Source organism: Anser cygnoides, chromosome 9 (genome assembly GCF_040182565.1).
Source record: "Anser cygnoides isolate HZ-2024a breed goose chromosome 9, Taihu_goose_T2T_genome, whole genome shotgun sequence".
NCBI classification, from domain to species: Eukaryota; Metazoa; Chordata; class Aves; order Anseriformes; family Anatidae; genus Anser; species Anser cygnoides.
Window position 1 is genome coordinate 6,003,785 of NC_089881.1, and position 12,983 is coordinate 6,016,767.

Sequence of the window (12,983 nt, forward strand, 5' to 3'; positions counted from 1 at the left end):
ATATTTATAAAGTAAACTAAAAACAGTTCTTTCTTTCTTTTTACCGACAACTTCAGTTTTATGTTTTTGTAACACCCCTGACTTTTTTATTGGATGTGGGGATGTTTCACAAAAGGCAAAGTTTGTTTTGGGACTTTAACATGATTTTGGGCTCCTGAACTTAAGACATAATTTTGAATGTTATTGTTAGTATTATTGTTAAGCTAAAAAAAATCCGAAATGGACCTCATGTTTCTCATCAAATAGTAGGAATTAGAAAATCAAAATGTTCTTTTCCAAACTTCCTATAAATTTTGAGCAAAATACCCAGGATTTATCAGGATAAAACACTTTTTTTTTTTTTTTTCTGTGTTGTCTTATTAGTACACTGAGCTGAAAATATCCTATGTATTTACTAAAAGAGTAAATACATTCTGAATCCTAGCCTAAAGGTTTAATACTGATATACTGTTTCAAAACTTTTTCCTGTGAAAATTGGGTCCAAGTCATAATAGGTTAGATTCCAGACAGCATTCCTCAAGGTGCTATTTGAAGGCTAAATTGAGTTTAAGAAAAACCTTATTTGGGACTTTATTATTGCATTGCTCATAAAACAACATCCCATAGTTTTATTTCACTAGCTTGTGACACATTCACAGAAATCAGAAAAGGATTAGCTGACGGTAATACCAAACATATTAGAACAATCCCTTTGTATCTGACAGCAAATCACAAACAGGAACGCTGATCCTATAAGCTGCAGAGTGCATATTTCAGAAGTGCTGAAATGTTCAGCAGCTTATTAATAGTCAATACTCATTGTTTCATCTGATAGAAAAATGCAGTATTCCTCCAAATATTTGAAGTAACAGCGAGAGCTCTGCGTAGTTGGGAACGGAAACCTGGAGCATTTGAAAGCGACATTATTAAATTACTAAACACCAACAGTGAAATGATGTACTCTGCTGTCTGCATAGATTTGCACATACCAACAGGCATATGCCCACCACCATCTTCGTGCTGCGCAGGAATATTGCTGATTCATAAGCACAGCAATGTTTGGAACAGGCTCTTAAAAACATTATAGCATCTTTACCTTGTGACTTGTGCAATAGGGTTCTGCATGATATAAAATAGCATATAATTAAAGTTAATACAATTAAACCTGTTACAACGCCTTACGGGATAATTTAATAATGTAGAAGTCGTATAACTTGTATGTAAAGTTAATAAATGCTAAAATTGTGATGAGAAGTAGTTTCAAATCTAGCATTAGCTCATAGACAGATCTGAACATGGGCAGTATCTTTTCCCAAAGGAAAGGAAAGAGGAAAGAGATCACAAAAAGAAATAAGTAATGTTCTTTTTTTTTTTTTTTTTTTTTTTTTAAATACAGTAGATTTTGCTGCACTGGACAGAGAACAGGAAAAAGGTTTGGTTTTTTTCTTTTTTTTCAGGCATGTGGAGAATTGATACTTTTTTGTGCATGTCATATGGCTGTAAGCATATAAAGCTTTACAGGGAGCCCTTGCCCAAAATATGAAAGGGCAGAAAATTTTATTTCTGTTCTCAGTGTCAAAAATTGAGTACATTTGACACCCCTCTCCTACCCCCCCGCAAAGAGTCTTGACAGCGTCCAGGATCACAATTGAAGTTCTGTACTACTTCTGAACACACAGCTGATAAACAACGTAACAAGCTGCCCTTGTAAGTCTACTTTTCTGTGGAGATTCTGCTTTATCTACATTCATTATCATATAACATCTGCATCTTGCTGTTACTATGCTGCTGGGTACCAGTTCTTCTGGGCTTGTGCCATTTGTGCTTGAGTAAAAAGAGTGGGAATTTGTTCTTCAGGGAGATGTACACTGTGTTTGTAACCGGGCTATAAATCTGGTCAGTAATACAGGTGTTTTTTTGCATCCACATGTATATTAAAAAGCCATAGAAATCTCGTGTAGTGAGTTGCATGGGAACTTGTGTTAATACTGACATTCATTTGTTCATAAAGCTCATTGAAACACGATAGCAGAAACATTTGATTTTTTTTTCATTGTCATTCAGTGATACATTACAAGACCTTTTCCTTTTTGCTTTATATAGTTTAGATAAAAAAACATGTTTAAAGACTGCTTTAGAAAGAGAAATGCAATGTTAGACGATGAAATGAAGTCAAGGTGTGCCCTTGCTTACAGAGCTAACTGACATTATGAAGCATATCAGACACCTGTTACCATGACGTGTTTAATATTCCTTGTGTTTATTTTATTTTTTAATAGCAGAGGCAAAAGTGCACCTCATTTTATCACAAATCAGAGATTTCCTTCTCATGGTTTAAATGTGAGTATTGCAAAAAGATGACCTGTAGTGCTCTTCCCAGCTCCCAGATCCTTTCACATGCTGCATTTGTGGACAGGTGAATATTTCTTCCTCCTGTGTCTGAAGAGGAGAATTTCATGAGAAAGGTTTTCTCCATTTTTAAGACGTTGGTTCAGGTTCCTATGTTTCAGTAGAGGAAGGAGATTCCCCCCCCCCAAAAAAATACTACTTGAGGGAATATTGTGTTTCTCACATTCTGCTAGATCCATTATCATTAGTGAGAGCAGGTAAGCAGATGTGCAGGTTGCATAAATGCAGCACAACCCTTGCAAAGCAAAATAAAGAATAGAATAAGCCATTCTTATTAATTTGCACACATGTTAGACTTGTCCAAACACATTAGGTGTAATAGTCTCCCTTTCCAGAGATCTCTGAAGCATACTGTGGTAGACCGTAAGGTCAGGAAAAGGGGTAATTGCAAAAGCAGCTGTCATCGAGCAAAGGACTTAACTGAACAGTTGTCCAAAGGCCCGCCTTTCTTAATACCTCTATACAAACTGTAGTGCTTTGTAGCTCCATGTTACCTCTGCTGGTACAGGGCAAAGCATGAACATTGGTCAAACATTATTCGTTTTCTCATGTTGAGCTGTGGCTAGAGATAAGGACTGGTTCCTTGGCTGGTGTATTTCCATTCAATGAAACAGGGATGTTTTTCACTAGCTGGAGTGCTAACGCAAGGCATCCTGTAGCAAAACAATGTAAAAGACCATTCTTTAAATCTCATTGATGCTATTGTAAATCCAGAACAACCACAGTGCAGCTCTTGGATTCAGTCTCACTTTGCATTTCTGTCAATGAAAATATACTGCAATTATACTGTCAATTATACTGCATTCGTGTATAGTGTCTGACTATGAAAATTTGCTTGAAATTGCTACCCAATAGACTAAATTTATAGGGATACGTCCTGTGTATTAGTGTATAAGTGGTTTGAAATCTGAAGTAGGATGTCTTCTGAAGTTTTGGCTTTGTAAAGCTTGTGGTGGCGTAATGCTCCCTCACTGGAATTACCTGTCATTGAGTGAATATGGGGAGGACCCCTCTCCTTTGGTATATAATTAATTTTGTTGGAACCTTTATGTTATTCTTTAACCTTCTACTTAAGAAAACCAGAGGACATGGAAAACATTGTTAATCGTTTTTGAATCTCTGTCAAAGACTCTTAAATGCACGCTATTTTGAGTCAGTATGTCATGAAGAGTTATACGACCACTTTGTAACACTTCAGTTCCGTTTGTATAGCAGTGCTGTCTTTTGCTTCCTTCAGCTGGCAGTCAAAATTTCTGTGACCTATTTCATCAGTCATTTCAGTTTCTAGGAGCAGAAAAGTCTATCATATTTAATGACAGCAGCTCCTCATGTGCCTGAGCCAAGAGCAGATCAAGGGAAGCCAGGCCCTGCAAACCACTACTGTCTGGATAAACCTTAGACATTTAGATAGAGTTGAGTGCTTACAAGCTTCACAGAGCAAAGGCACTCAGCAATTAACTATTCTGAGGAGTCATAAAATAACGTGTTACTCTTTCTTAAGGATTTTTTCTCTTGTTGTTGTTACATTTTCTCCTTCAGCAGGGAAATAAAAAAAAGTCATTATTTAAGCTGGTGTAAATAATTAAGACTCAAGTCCCTAATTAATGTAATTCACTACACAGGGCTATTTTTCCAGTGAGATGCAGTGATGAGCCTGGAAGATCCATATGTTGCCAGTGCCATAATTTTATTTGTATGTGACTTCCTTTTTTTTGACACTTCCCCTGGCCCCAAATCCTTTATTTGTGTGCCATTGCTTCTCTTTATTTTGGAGGTCTAGAGATGGAATAACCTCTATATGTTTTCTCAGGGAAGACTGGCAAGATACAGACAATTCCTCATCATGAAGCTCTTTGGGTTTTTTTGTTTGTTTGTTTTTCACAAAACAAAACAAACAAAAAAAAACCTGCAATTGTTTATCTGGAGCACAGACTAGTTATTCCTTATTGGAAGAGCTCTGTATCAGAAGTATCCCAGATTTTTTAGACATAGCATGTTTGATTTCATAAACGCATAGTTGAATAAGGCTTATTTATTGTCTAGTAATCTTCTGTTGTCCTAAAATCAGGAGGGACTTCTGTTTTAAAACATATATAATATTCGAGTATTTTATAATTACTTACTTTCATGCTTTTATCAGAAGTTTCACAATATTTGGTATTTTTCCTCAGGTCCCATTGCCTGAGGTGATGTGATTATGTAAGACTCTTGGGCATCATTAAAAAAAATAATAATTTATTTGTCTTTTAGCTAAACAGAAAAGAATGAAAACATGACCCAAGTGCATGCTAAAAACTTGAAAGCCAATGGCAAATGAAAAGAATCTAAACTTTATTATTTAAAAAAAATCTTTAAATTTAATAATAAATTCTTTATTATTTTAAAAAGTTCTTTAAATGGTATGTTCACGATTTTCAGAAGGACAATTTGTTTTTCAACACCTGAGATAATCAATTCTACATAGCTATAATTGGAGTCTTACAAGGTATAAATGTACAAATATATTTTAAATTAACAGCATGTTAAACTTTCGTGTTAATCTGTTTTTTTTTTTTAGCTTCCTGTATAAGAAATCAGTTATTTCCATTTGCTTAGGAAAATGATGCAATTGCATTGTTCTTGTAAAATTTAAAGCACTGTAGGTAATGCTGAGCTTCTTCACTATTAGCAAAAGCTTCCTAAATGGTTATATACTAAGCTGGCAAGCAATAAATCAAAATTAGCAATTAAATTAACATTAATTTTTTTAAAGTTGCTTTAAGTTCATAGGGGAAACAATTCTGGTTATCCATTAATATCCTCTTCTTGAATTCTTCCTGCCCCCAGGCTTTTTCCCACCTATGCATATCAAATATAATTCATGAAAACAGCATGAAAACAGCATTCTCCTGAGTCCAGAGGACTACTTCAGTAGTTGGTATTTTGAATTGAATCTGTACATAGTGTCTTCAAATAAATGCAGCAGTAAGATTGAGATAGTAAGAGCTACACTAAGTTAGGATGAAATAATTCATTAAAAAAAAAATAAACCCACCCTTTTTCTAATTTCTTTATGAAATGCAAAAACATCAAATTATTTGTGGTTAAGGTTGCTATCTTTATTTCAGTAATATATGCAAGTTGCCAAATATTCCGTTTCATAAGCATGTCAAAGTGCCAATTTCACTCTTAACTTAAACCATCATGGTCATCTGCAATAAAAATCATTCTCACTTTAGTTTCCAGAACCATTGTTAAGCTTGTAGACTAAACATATAACAGTTGTAAGCAGTCAGCAGCTTTATTACTTCTGCTGCCCTTGCAGATGCATCCTGGATTCAATTTATCCAAGTACATCAAAGTATTTAAATTTTCAAGTATCGCAAGCATTTTGGAGTGCTTAAAGACTATTTGTCTTCTCAAATGTTTGAATGTAAACGAAGATGAAAATTATCTTGATTTTTTTTTTTTTTTCAGTTTTAAAGGACTGTCACAGTTCTGTTCTGAAAAGACATCTGAAACTCAATTTTTTTATTTTCTTTTCCTATGCAATTGTAAGAAATCCAGTTTCAGGTTACATGGTCAGCTTGGGTTCTTGGGTTCCTTCATTCTGAGAGTTCTCTCTTTCTGTAGAGTTTAATGAATTAAACACCTAGTAATGCCAGCAATTTGTCTCAACTTCTCTCTAAGCTTTTTCTTTCTTTTTTTTTTTTTTTCTCTCACTAGGCTGCAAATAAATACATCTTTAATTGATCCATCAGGCTAAGAGTCTAGTCCCTGACTAAAACTGACATGAAAGCCTGAATTGGTTAAACAATATTTAGCCAGCAGAAGGTTAGATAAAATATGGGTAGCTGGCTTGTAAAGGCAGTCACATTAGTCATTTTGTTTGAAAAATACATTAATTACTTTTGCAATATTTGAAATAGTGTCTAACTAAATATTTGGCAATAGTAATTCACTATCGTTATATAATACTTTACTAATAATACTATACTATATACTTACAAATATTTCTATTTTTTTATTTTTATATTTTAAGCTTCAAAACGTATCTATTTGAAATGCTTATAGATACATAACCAAAAGCTTATTTTGGTTATTGTGTGCAGTATTAATTCAATGCCTGGATGCACTGCCTGGTAGCACCTTAGTCTACTCAAAATTCCTGTGAAGTTATAAAACTCTCAGGAAACGGACATACATTTATACATTTTTGCAACCAGGTGCATGACCTGTATATTACACATACATATGCATTCAACCTTGCTTATAAAATCAAAAGGCTGGAAAGGTCTTATGAGGTCAACTGTATGCTCAGGACAAGATCAACTCTGCCTGTGTCACTTCTACCAGATGTTTGTCAAAATTGTCTTTAAAGAGGTGGTGGCAGCATGAGAAGGTCACTGGCTCAGCTGTCCCAGTAAAGTCCCCCATCACTCTATTTTTATTTTTTATTTTTTGAAAATGTGAATTCTCCTGAAATGTTAGTTGTTATTTTTAGTTCTACTCATTTACAACATAGAGAACAGGTTATAAATGTCCCTTTTCCAATATCTTTCTGTGCACTTGAGGACAGTGCTTACAATTCTTTTCACCCCTTTCTTCTTTATTGCCAATTCCCTACATCCAGTCCAGTCATTTGCTGATCCCATTTGCAGTATTTTGTTGGCCCTTTGTTTTTTCTGGACCTCTTCTCTTTTTTAAGACTCTGTCTCCCTGTTCCACATCTCTGTTGTATGTAGCCTCAGAGCTGAGACTCAACAGGATGGGCACATGGCTTTGGCTGCAGTTCACACTAACTGGCTTCTCCTTGGCTTTTCTTTTTGGCTTATAAGGGATACCTCTGCAGACAATACAGAGGACATACTGCAGCCTGCAGGTATTTAAACAAATGGAAATTTCTAAATATATTGGTCCTAATTAGAGAGAAAGAACATGATTCATTAGAAAATCCACCCTACTTCAGCAATCAGAACAGCCACAGAAGCCTTGTAAACTTCTGGTTTGTATGTCTTAGAATGAAAAGTTCTATAAGCATGAAAGCCTTTTTTTTTTTTTTTTTTTTTTTTTAAAGAAGGAAAGGACAGGCTAGTTAAAATTGTTGTGTAGTAATGCTTTCCAGGCTGCTAACCTGTGTGTCTGCATACAGTTTCAGCATCACAACATTAGTTACCACAAAATTACAGACCTGTGAAAACAAAAACATAGCAGAATAAGTTAAAGGAAGTTTAAATATAGTCCCTATTTTATAACTTGGGATAACTTGGGCACTATATTCCCATTTTAAAACTGCCAGTGAACTACTGGGAATTTTTTTTTCTTGATGATCTTCTTTAAGACCTGTATGAATAGCAGAGAAAACAGCTCCACTGTAATAAAAACAGGGTTTTGTTTTCCATTTTTTTTTTTTTAAAATGAGGCATTGGGTAAAATAAAGGTCATTGCAACAACCTTTGAAAGAACAAAAAGAGTAATTTTCCCCCTTTTGCTTTTTTACTGGTTTTCAGTGCAATGTGAAAAATCATTTTTAAGTTTGCCCATCTGTTTTACATAAAACCTTAGCTGACCTTACACGAAGTGAAACAAATGCACAAAAAGCTTTGCAGTTGGGTTCTTGCCAGTTAGGCAGAGCAAAAAGAAAAGAATATGTAAAGTTAGATCCTGCTCTTGTGTAAATTAGCCTAGCTCCAGTGGGGACTTATGTTGATTTATACCAGCAGAGGCTGAGGCTTGTATTTCTTATAAAAACCAGACTTGTCAGACCCAGTCCTGCTACCACTGAAATCACCTTAAGGGTAGCTATCGATTTTGGTGGAAAAAGGGCAGTTGCTGAAGGAGCCATGTTTGCTACAGGTAAACAGTACGTACCCATATACTGGGCAAATTGAAGAGCAAGAACAAAGTGTAAGTAACTCTTTGAGACTGTGGACGTGCAGGTATGAAATAAAGATTAAGTTGCACCCTAGCTTTGTACGCCCTGTATACAAGGCTGAGTTTGAGCCCTGTCTAACGAAGCTAAGGAGCCCGTTTGATGTCAGACTTGAAGTGAAGAGATTCTCAGCGTGCAGAGGTGAGTCTCATATCCTGCTGCTTTTCTGTGTGTGTGTGTGTGTGTTAGCCCAACTTCTCTCATGCAGTGTAATCATATGGATCAAAAATGAATCCTGAGGAAAGGAATGGAAATAGGTGAGGCATGCGGAAGTAGAGCATACCAGCAGAAAACAGCTGCTAAATCCTCAAGTAACTTACCATGCATTTCAATAAAACTTTTGTTAATGAGTCTGAGAGGTGAACTATGCCCATTATATCAACACTCCAATCTAATATGATTAATGAGTATAAAGTAAGGTTCAAGCATTTAATTAAAAAGGCAATCATAAGTTACTGAACAGTGAAGCTGAAGCTAAGTTTCTGAGAAGTAGGTTATTTAACAGAATGAGATGCCCCAAAGAGGCACTGGGCCAAAAATCTCCCTTGGCTTACATTCTGTAGAGAGGTATAGACTGATTTGAAACAACAGAATTTGATGTATACAGAAATGAACACATATATACATGCATAACAGTGAGCACATATGGTGATGCCTATGTTTAGAGATTGTCTGAACATTTCATTAATAGACAAAGGTTTTCCACTTGTTTGTTAATTTGCCATACTTGGAGTAATTTTTCTTGCATGCAAAACCAAACCCTAATGTATTTTATTTTGACATGGTCAAGCAAACTTTAGAAAAGAATCTCTACAGACTTCTAAGCAAGATTCAGTATTTGCATCAAAAGTGGTTGCTGTGTATTTATTAAAGATCTGCTTTTTTATTTTTTAATTGAAAATAGTCCAGATTTGACCATGTCATAGATTCCAGTTCATACACGTCCAATAAAGACTTGACAGATGTTGATATAATCAGTAATTTTATCACTTTATATTTTAATTAACTTACTTAACTTTATAGTATAGCTTATTCCCCAAGTTTTTCTCTGGCTTCTGAACAGAGAAAAGTGTCTATCTGCAGTGATAGAATAAGATGGAATATCTGCAATGAATAACCAGTTCTTTTTCTGAAAGAAAGTAAGTATCTGGCAATAATAATTGACATTCTTAAATACAATTAATATACAATGAGGCATATGAATACAGCAGGTAAGAATTGCTGTACCTGAATCCAGGATTCCATCAAATACAGTATCTTGTTGACTATGGTTGGCAACAAAGGTGAAAGGGGAGCAAAACACCCAAAAAACAATTGTGGGCCCCTCAGGAAAGACAATTTTGGGGGCAGTTAATAGTACCCTTCTCTGTGATACTTGATAAGTTATATTCTTATCCATTTCTGTTCTATCTAAAATAATGTCATTGGTCATTAAACAGGAAAACAAGTGCATTCCACATTTTATTTAGAAAAATAAGATCTATCTGAAAACAAATCTCAAAACTGAATGAAGTGGTTGGCTTTCTCCTTCTTTTGTGCTAGTATGGTGCTATTTAAACTGGACCAAAGTCACTAATTTCTGTACTGAAAACAGCAAAGCAATCTGAAATCAGTGGGCTGGAAGAGGATACAAGTTAATGGCAAAAGTATTATTTGAAATCAGTTCCGTTTAGGTCAGTTTTTCTTATATGAACACCCTTTTCTAGAGAGTTGGAAGTCAAGTAAAATGATTTTTCATCTAGAAAATGTTACGTTAGACACACTGAATATCAAGAGAAAATGCAAAGGACTTATGTCACTTACTGGACTGTGTGAGTTTTACCTGACCATTTCAAGTTTGCTCACTTACTTCAGCAAAATGTTTTTGGTTCTATTAGCAAAAGGAATAAAAATTTGAAATATAAAGAGATTTATTAGACCCATAGAACAGTCATAATTATATCTTTCTTGTCTACCTAAGGCTGCTGACGGTAACCTAGGGATCTAGGGCATCTTCAGACACATCTAATAACATGTATCAACAGGCTTCCTAAGGTTTTATACCTTCTCTCCCAAATTAGAGGACAAGCCTATAAAAGCTACCTGCAACAGCAATTACAGGGCTGGCAACAGTAACTTGGTCAGACAGGAGACTCCCTTTCTCAAAAGACAAGATGTTGTGGAATGGCAGCTGATAGCTGCTGCCCGACTGTGGGGCAAGGATTCTTATCTTCTGCTAAATTTGTACCCAAATATGAGCAGGGCATTATGGTTTCATACAGCTTTTTGTAGGCTGATAAGCTCCTGACCAGCATACACCCTTTGAACAGATTCCTGCCAAGCCATTTTGGCAGCCTGCCAACCCTATCTTTCTGGGTGTCTGAAATATTTTGGAGTGTCTTTTGCAACTCTGCTTCTGCAGCTTGCCCTGTATTTTCCTGTTGTGCTCTAGAGCAGTCTTGTGGTTTGGTGCTAGAGGAGACAAAAACATAAAAGGCCAACAGTTCTGGCACTGCTCTCTAGCAGCCTTTAAGTATTTGACAGTATTTATCTTGGACAATTATTTTTCTCTACAGCTGATTTTTTTTTTCTAGAAACAAACAAACAAACAAAAAACAACCAAAACAACAACAAAACAGACCACTCTATACCTAAATTATTACACAAGAACTCCAGGTCTATTAAAAGCTTGGTTATGGATCTCAGAATTCCCATTGAGTAGCTTTATTTGTTCACAGCTGACGGAATTATGGCTTTCCTGTACTAGAAAACAATACTAAAATTGAAGTTAACCTTGAAGTAAGATATATAGATCCTCTTGACAAGGTGCACATGAACGGGAGAACTGGACTGGGCCATGGACTATCTGCCTGGTCACTGACGAACTCTGGTCCTCCCAGTAGAATTGTGGCCTCTTAGAGGTGGGATCCTGAATCCTTTAGAATGTATCACCTCTGCTCACTGCCCTTCTCCATTCCTCTGATATGGCAATGTTAATGGTCCTTCTCTCTCACCTTTAATCTTTCTTTTTGCCTACTGGCAAGAAGAGAGATCTTCGGGGAAGAACCTGTTTTAGATTTGATGTTTGAACAGCTCACAGCTCTAGACAGCAAATGATCTCACCTATAAAATTTAGGTCTACTGGAATACAGACAATAAGGAGCTGACTACTAAAGTATGCAGATGAGTTGAATCCCCATGGTCTCTACAGGTGTCCCTCTGAGACAGAAGAATCTGACTAAAGATAAAATAGCAGAAAAAAAACAGAAAGGTAGCGTAAATTAAAGGGATTGCTGTTTGTTTTGCCAAAATCTGCTTAAATTTTAAGCTGGATTGCTTTGAAAGCATGCTGAGCTGAAGAAAGGTGTTATTTTTTAAATGCTGTGGGGCATTCTTCTAATCATTTGAGGAGAAAGCACTACATATTCTAAATAAAAAAATACTGTATCCATTCTTGTAATGAAGGTTCATTAGGCATCAGACTGATTTATTGTATTGTTTCCTTTATAAATTATTTTCATTATGTTTTATCACAGTACATGACTACTGCCCTAGGGGAATATGCAGGAATGAACTGAATGGCAAGCGTAATAGACTGCTTTAATTAAAATAGTGTAATGCATATTTCAGTGCTATTAACAAAAACAAAATTGATTTTGTTTTCTGGGTAATTGAATATATTAAAGCCCAGGTGCTGTGTTTCTATTGTTTAACCCTCTGAGTTCACTTACATTTGACGTTTTGCAGTTGGAAATACATTTATTGCCAAGCATTTCATAAGGAGAATTTTCTTCTCTGCCAGTGATATTTCCTTCTTCATTTCTTTCCTCAACTCCAGTCCCCTAGTGCACGTGTACCATTATTAAACAACAGGAAAGCATAAATATGAATTTCAATGATGAAAGCCCTTTGATCTTTTCCAGTATCTTCAAGCAAGCTCCAGACAGTGAGGACACTGATAAAAGAAAGTGCATTAGTCCTTTGCACTTTTTAACCTGATGTTCTGTGGAGACAGCAGCAGTCAGTCACCATAATTCCATTAGTTAATGAACACTTCAGAAATTTGTCCATCATAAGAAAGACCCTTTAGAATTACAGTCAATCAATGACACCTGTTCTTCTAAGTAGCTTCCTTTTCTCCTTTTCTTTTGATTTATGTAGGCTATGAGTCTTTTTAATTTCCTTTACCCTCCAGGTACCCAAAGTTTACCTTTTATCAAGAAGATGCATTATGTTGGTGACATGACAGACATAGGCAAATCAGGTTAATGATTTCTGAGTACAGCAATCAAATGAAACCAACTGGCCTAGGAAAGAACCATTTTACCTGATGATTGTCATGGCCGTATCTTAAATACCAGATTTTTTTTTTTTTTTTTTTTTTTAGAATTGTAGGGGTTGGAAGGGACCTCAAGAGATCATCGAGTCCAAACCCACTGCCAAAGCAGGTTCCCTAGAGCAGGCTGCCCAGGCAGGCGTCCAGATGGGTCTTGAATATCTCCAGGGAAGGAGACTCCACAACCTCCCTGGGCAGCCTGTCCCAGTGCTCTGTCACTCTCACCATGAATAAGTTCTTTAGCATATTGGTGCGGAACGTCCTGTGATTCATTTTGTGGCCATTGCCCCTTGTCCTGTCCCCACAAACCACTGAAAAGAGGTTGGCCAAATCCCTCTGTCTCCCACACTTAAGAAACTTGTAAACATT

The 12,983-nt window shown here is 35.9% G+C and overlaps 1 protein-coding gene across 1 annotated transcript in view; it reads right to left on the reverse strand.

Annotated features, from left to right (window-relative positions):
* Positions 1-1,088: 1,088 nt before the first annotated feature.
* The window catches only part of LOC106040346 (uncharacterized), a 596,086-nt gene continuing 584,191 nt past the window's right edge, over positions 1,089-12,983 (reverse strand). The window contains exons 3-4 of the transcript XR_010833454.1: positions 7,502-7,558; positions 1,089-3,041 (exon numbers count right to left, since the gene is read on the reverse strand). The gene's annotated coding sequence lies outside the window, so the exon portion shown is untranslated. The remainder of the gene's footprint in view (positions 3,042-7,501; positions 7,559-12,983) is intronic.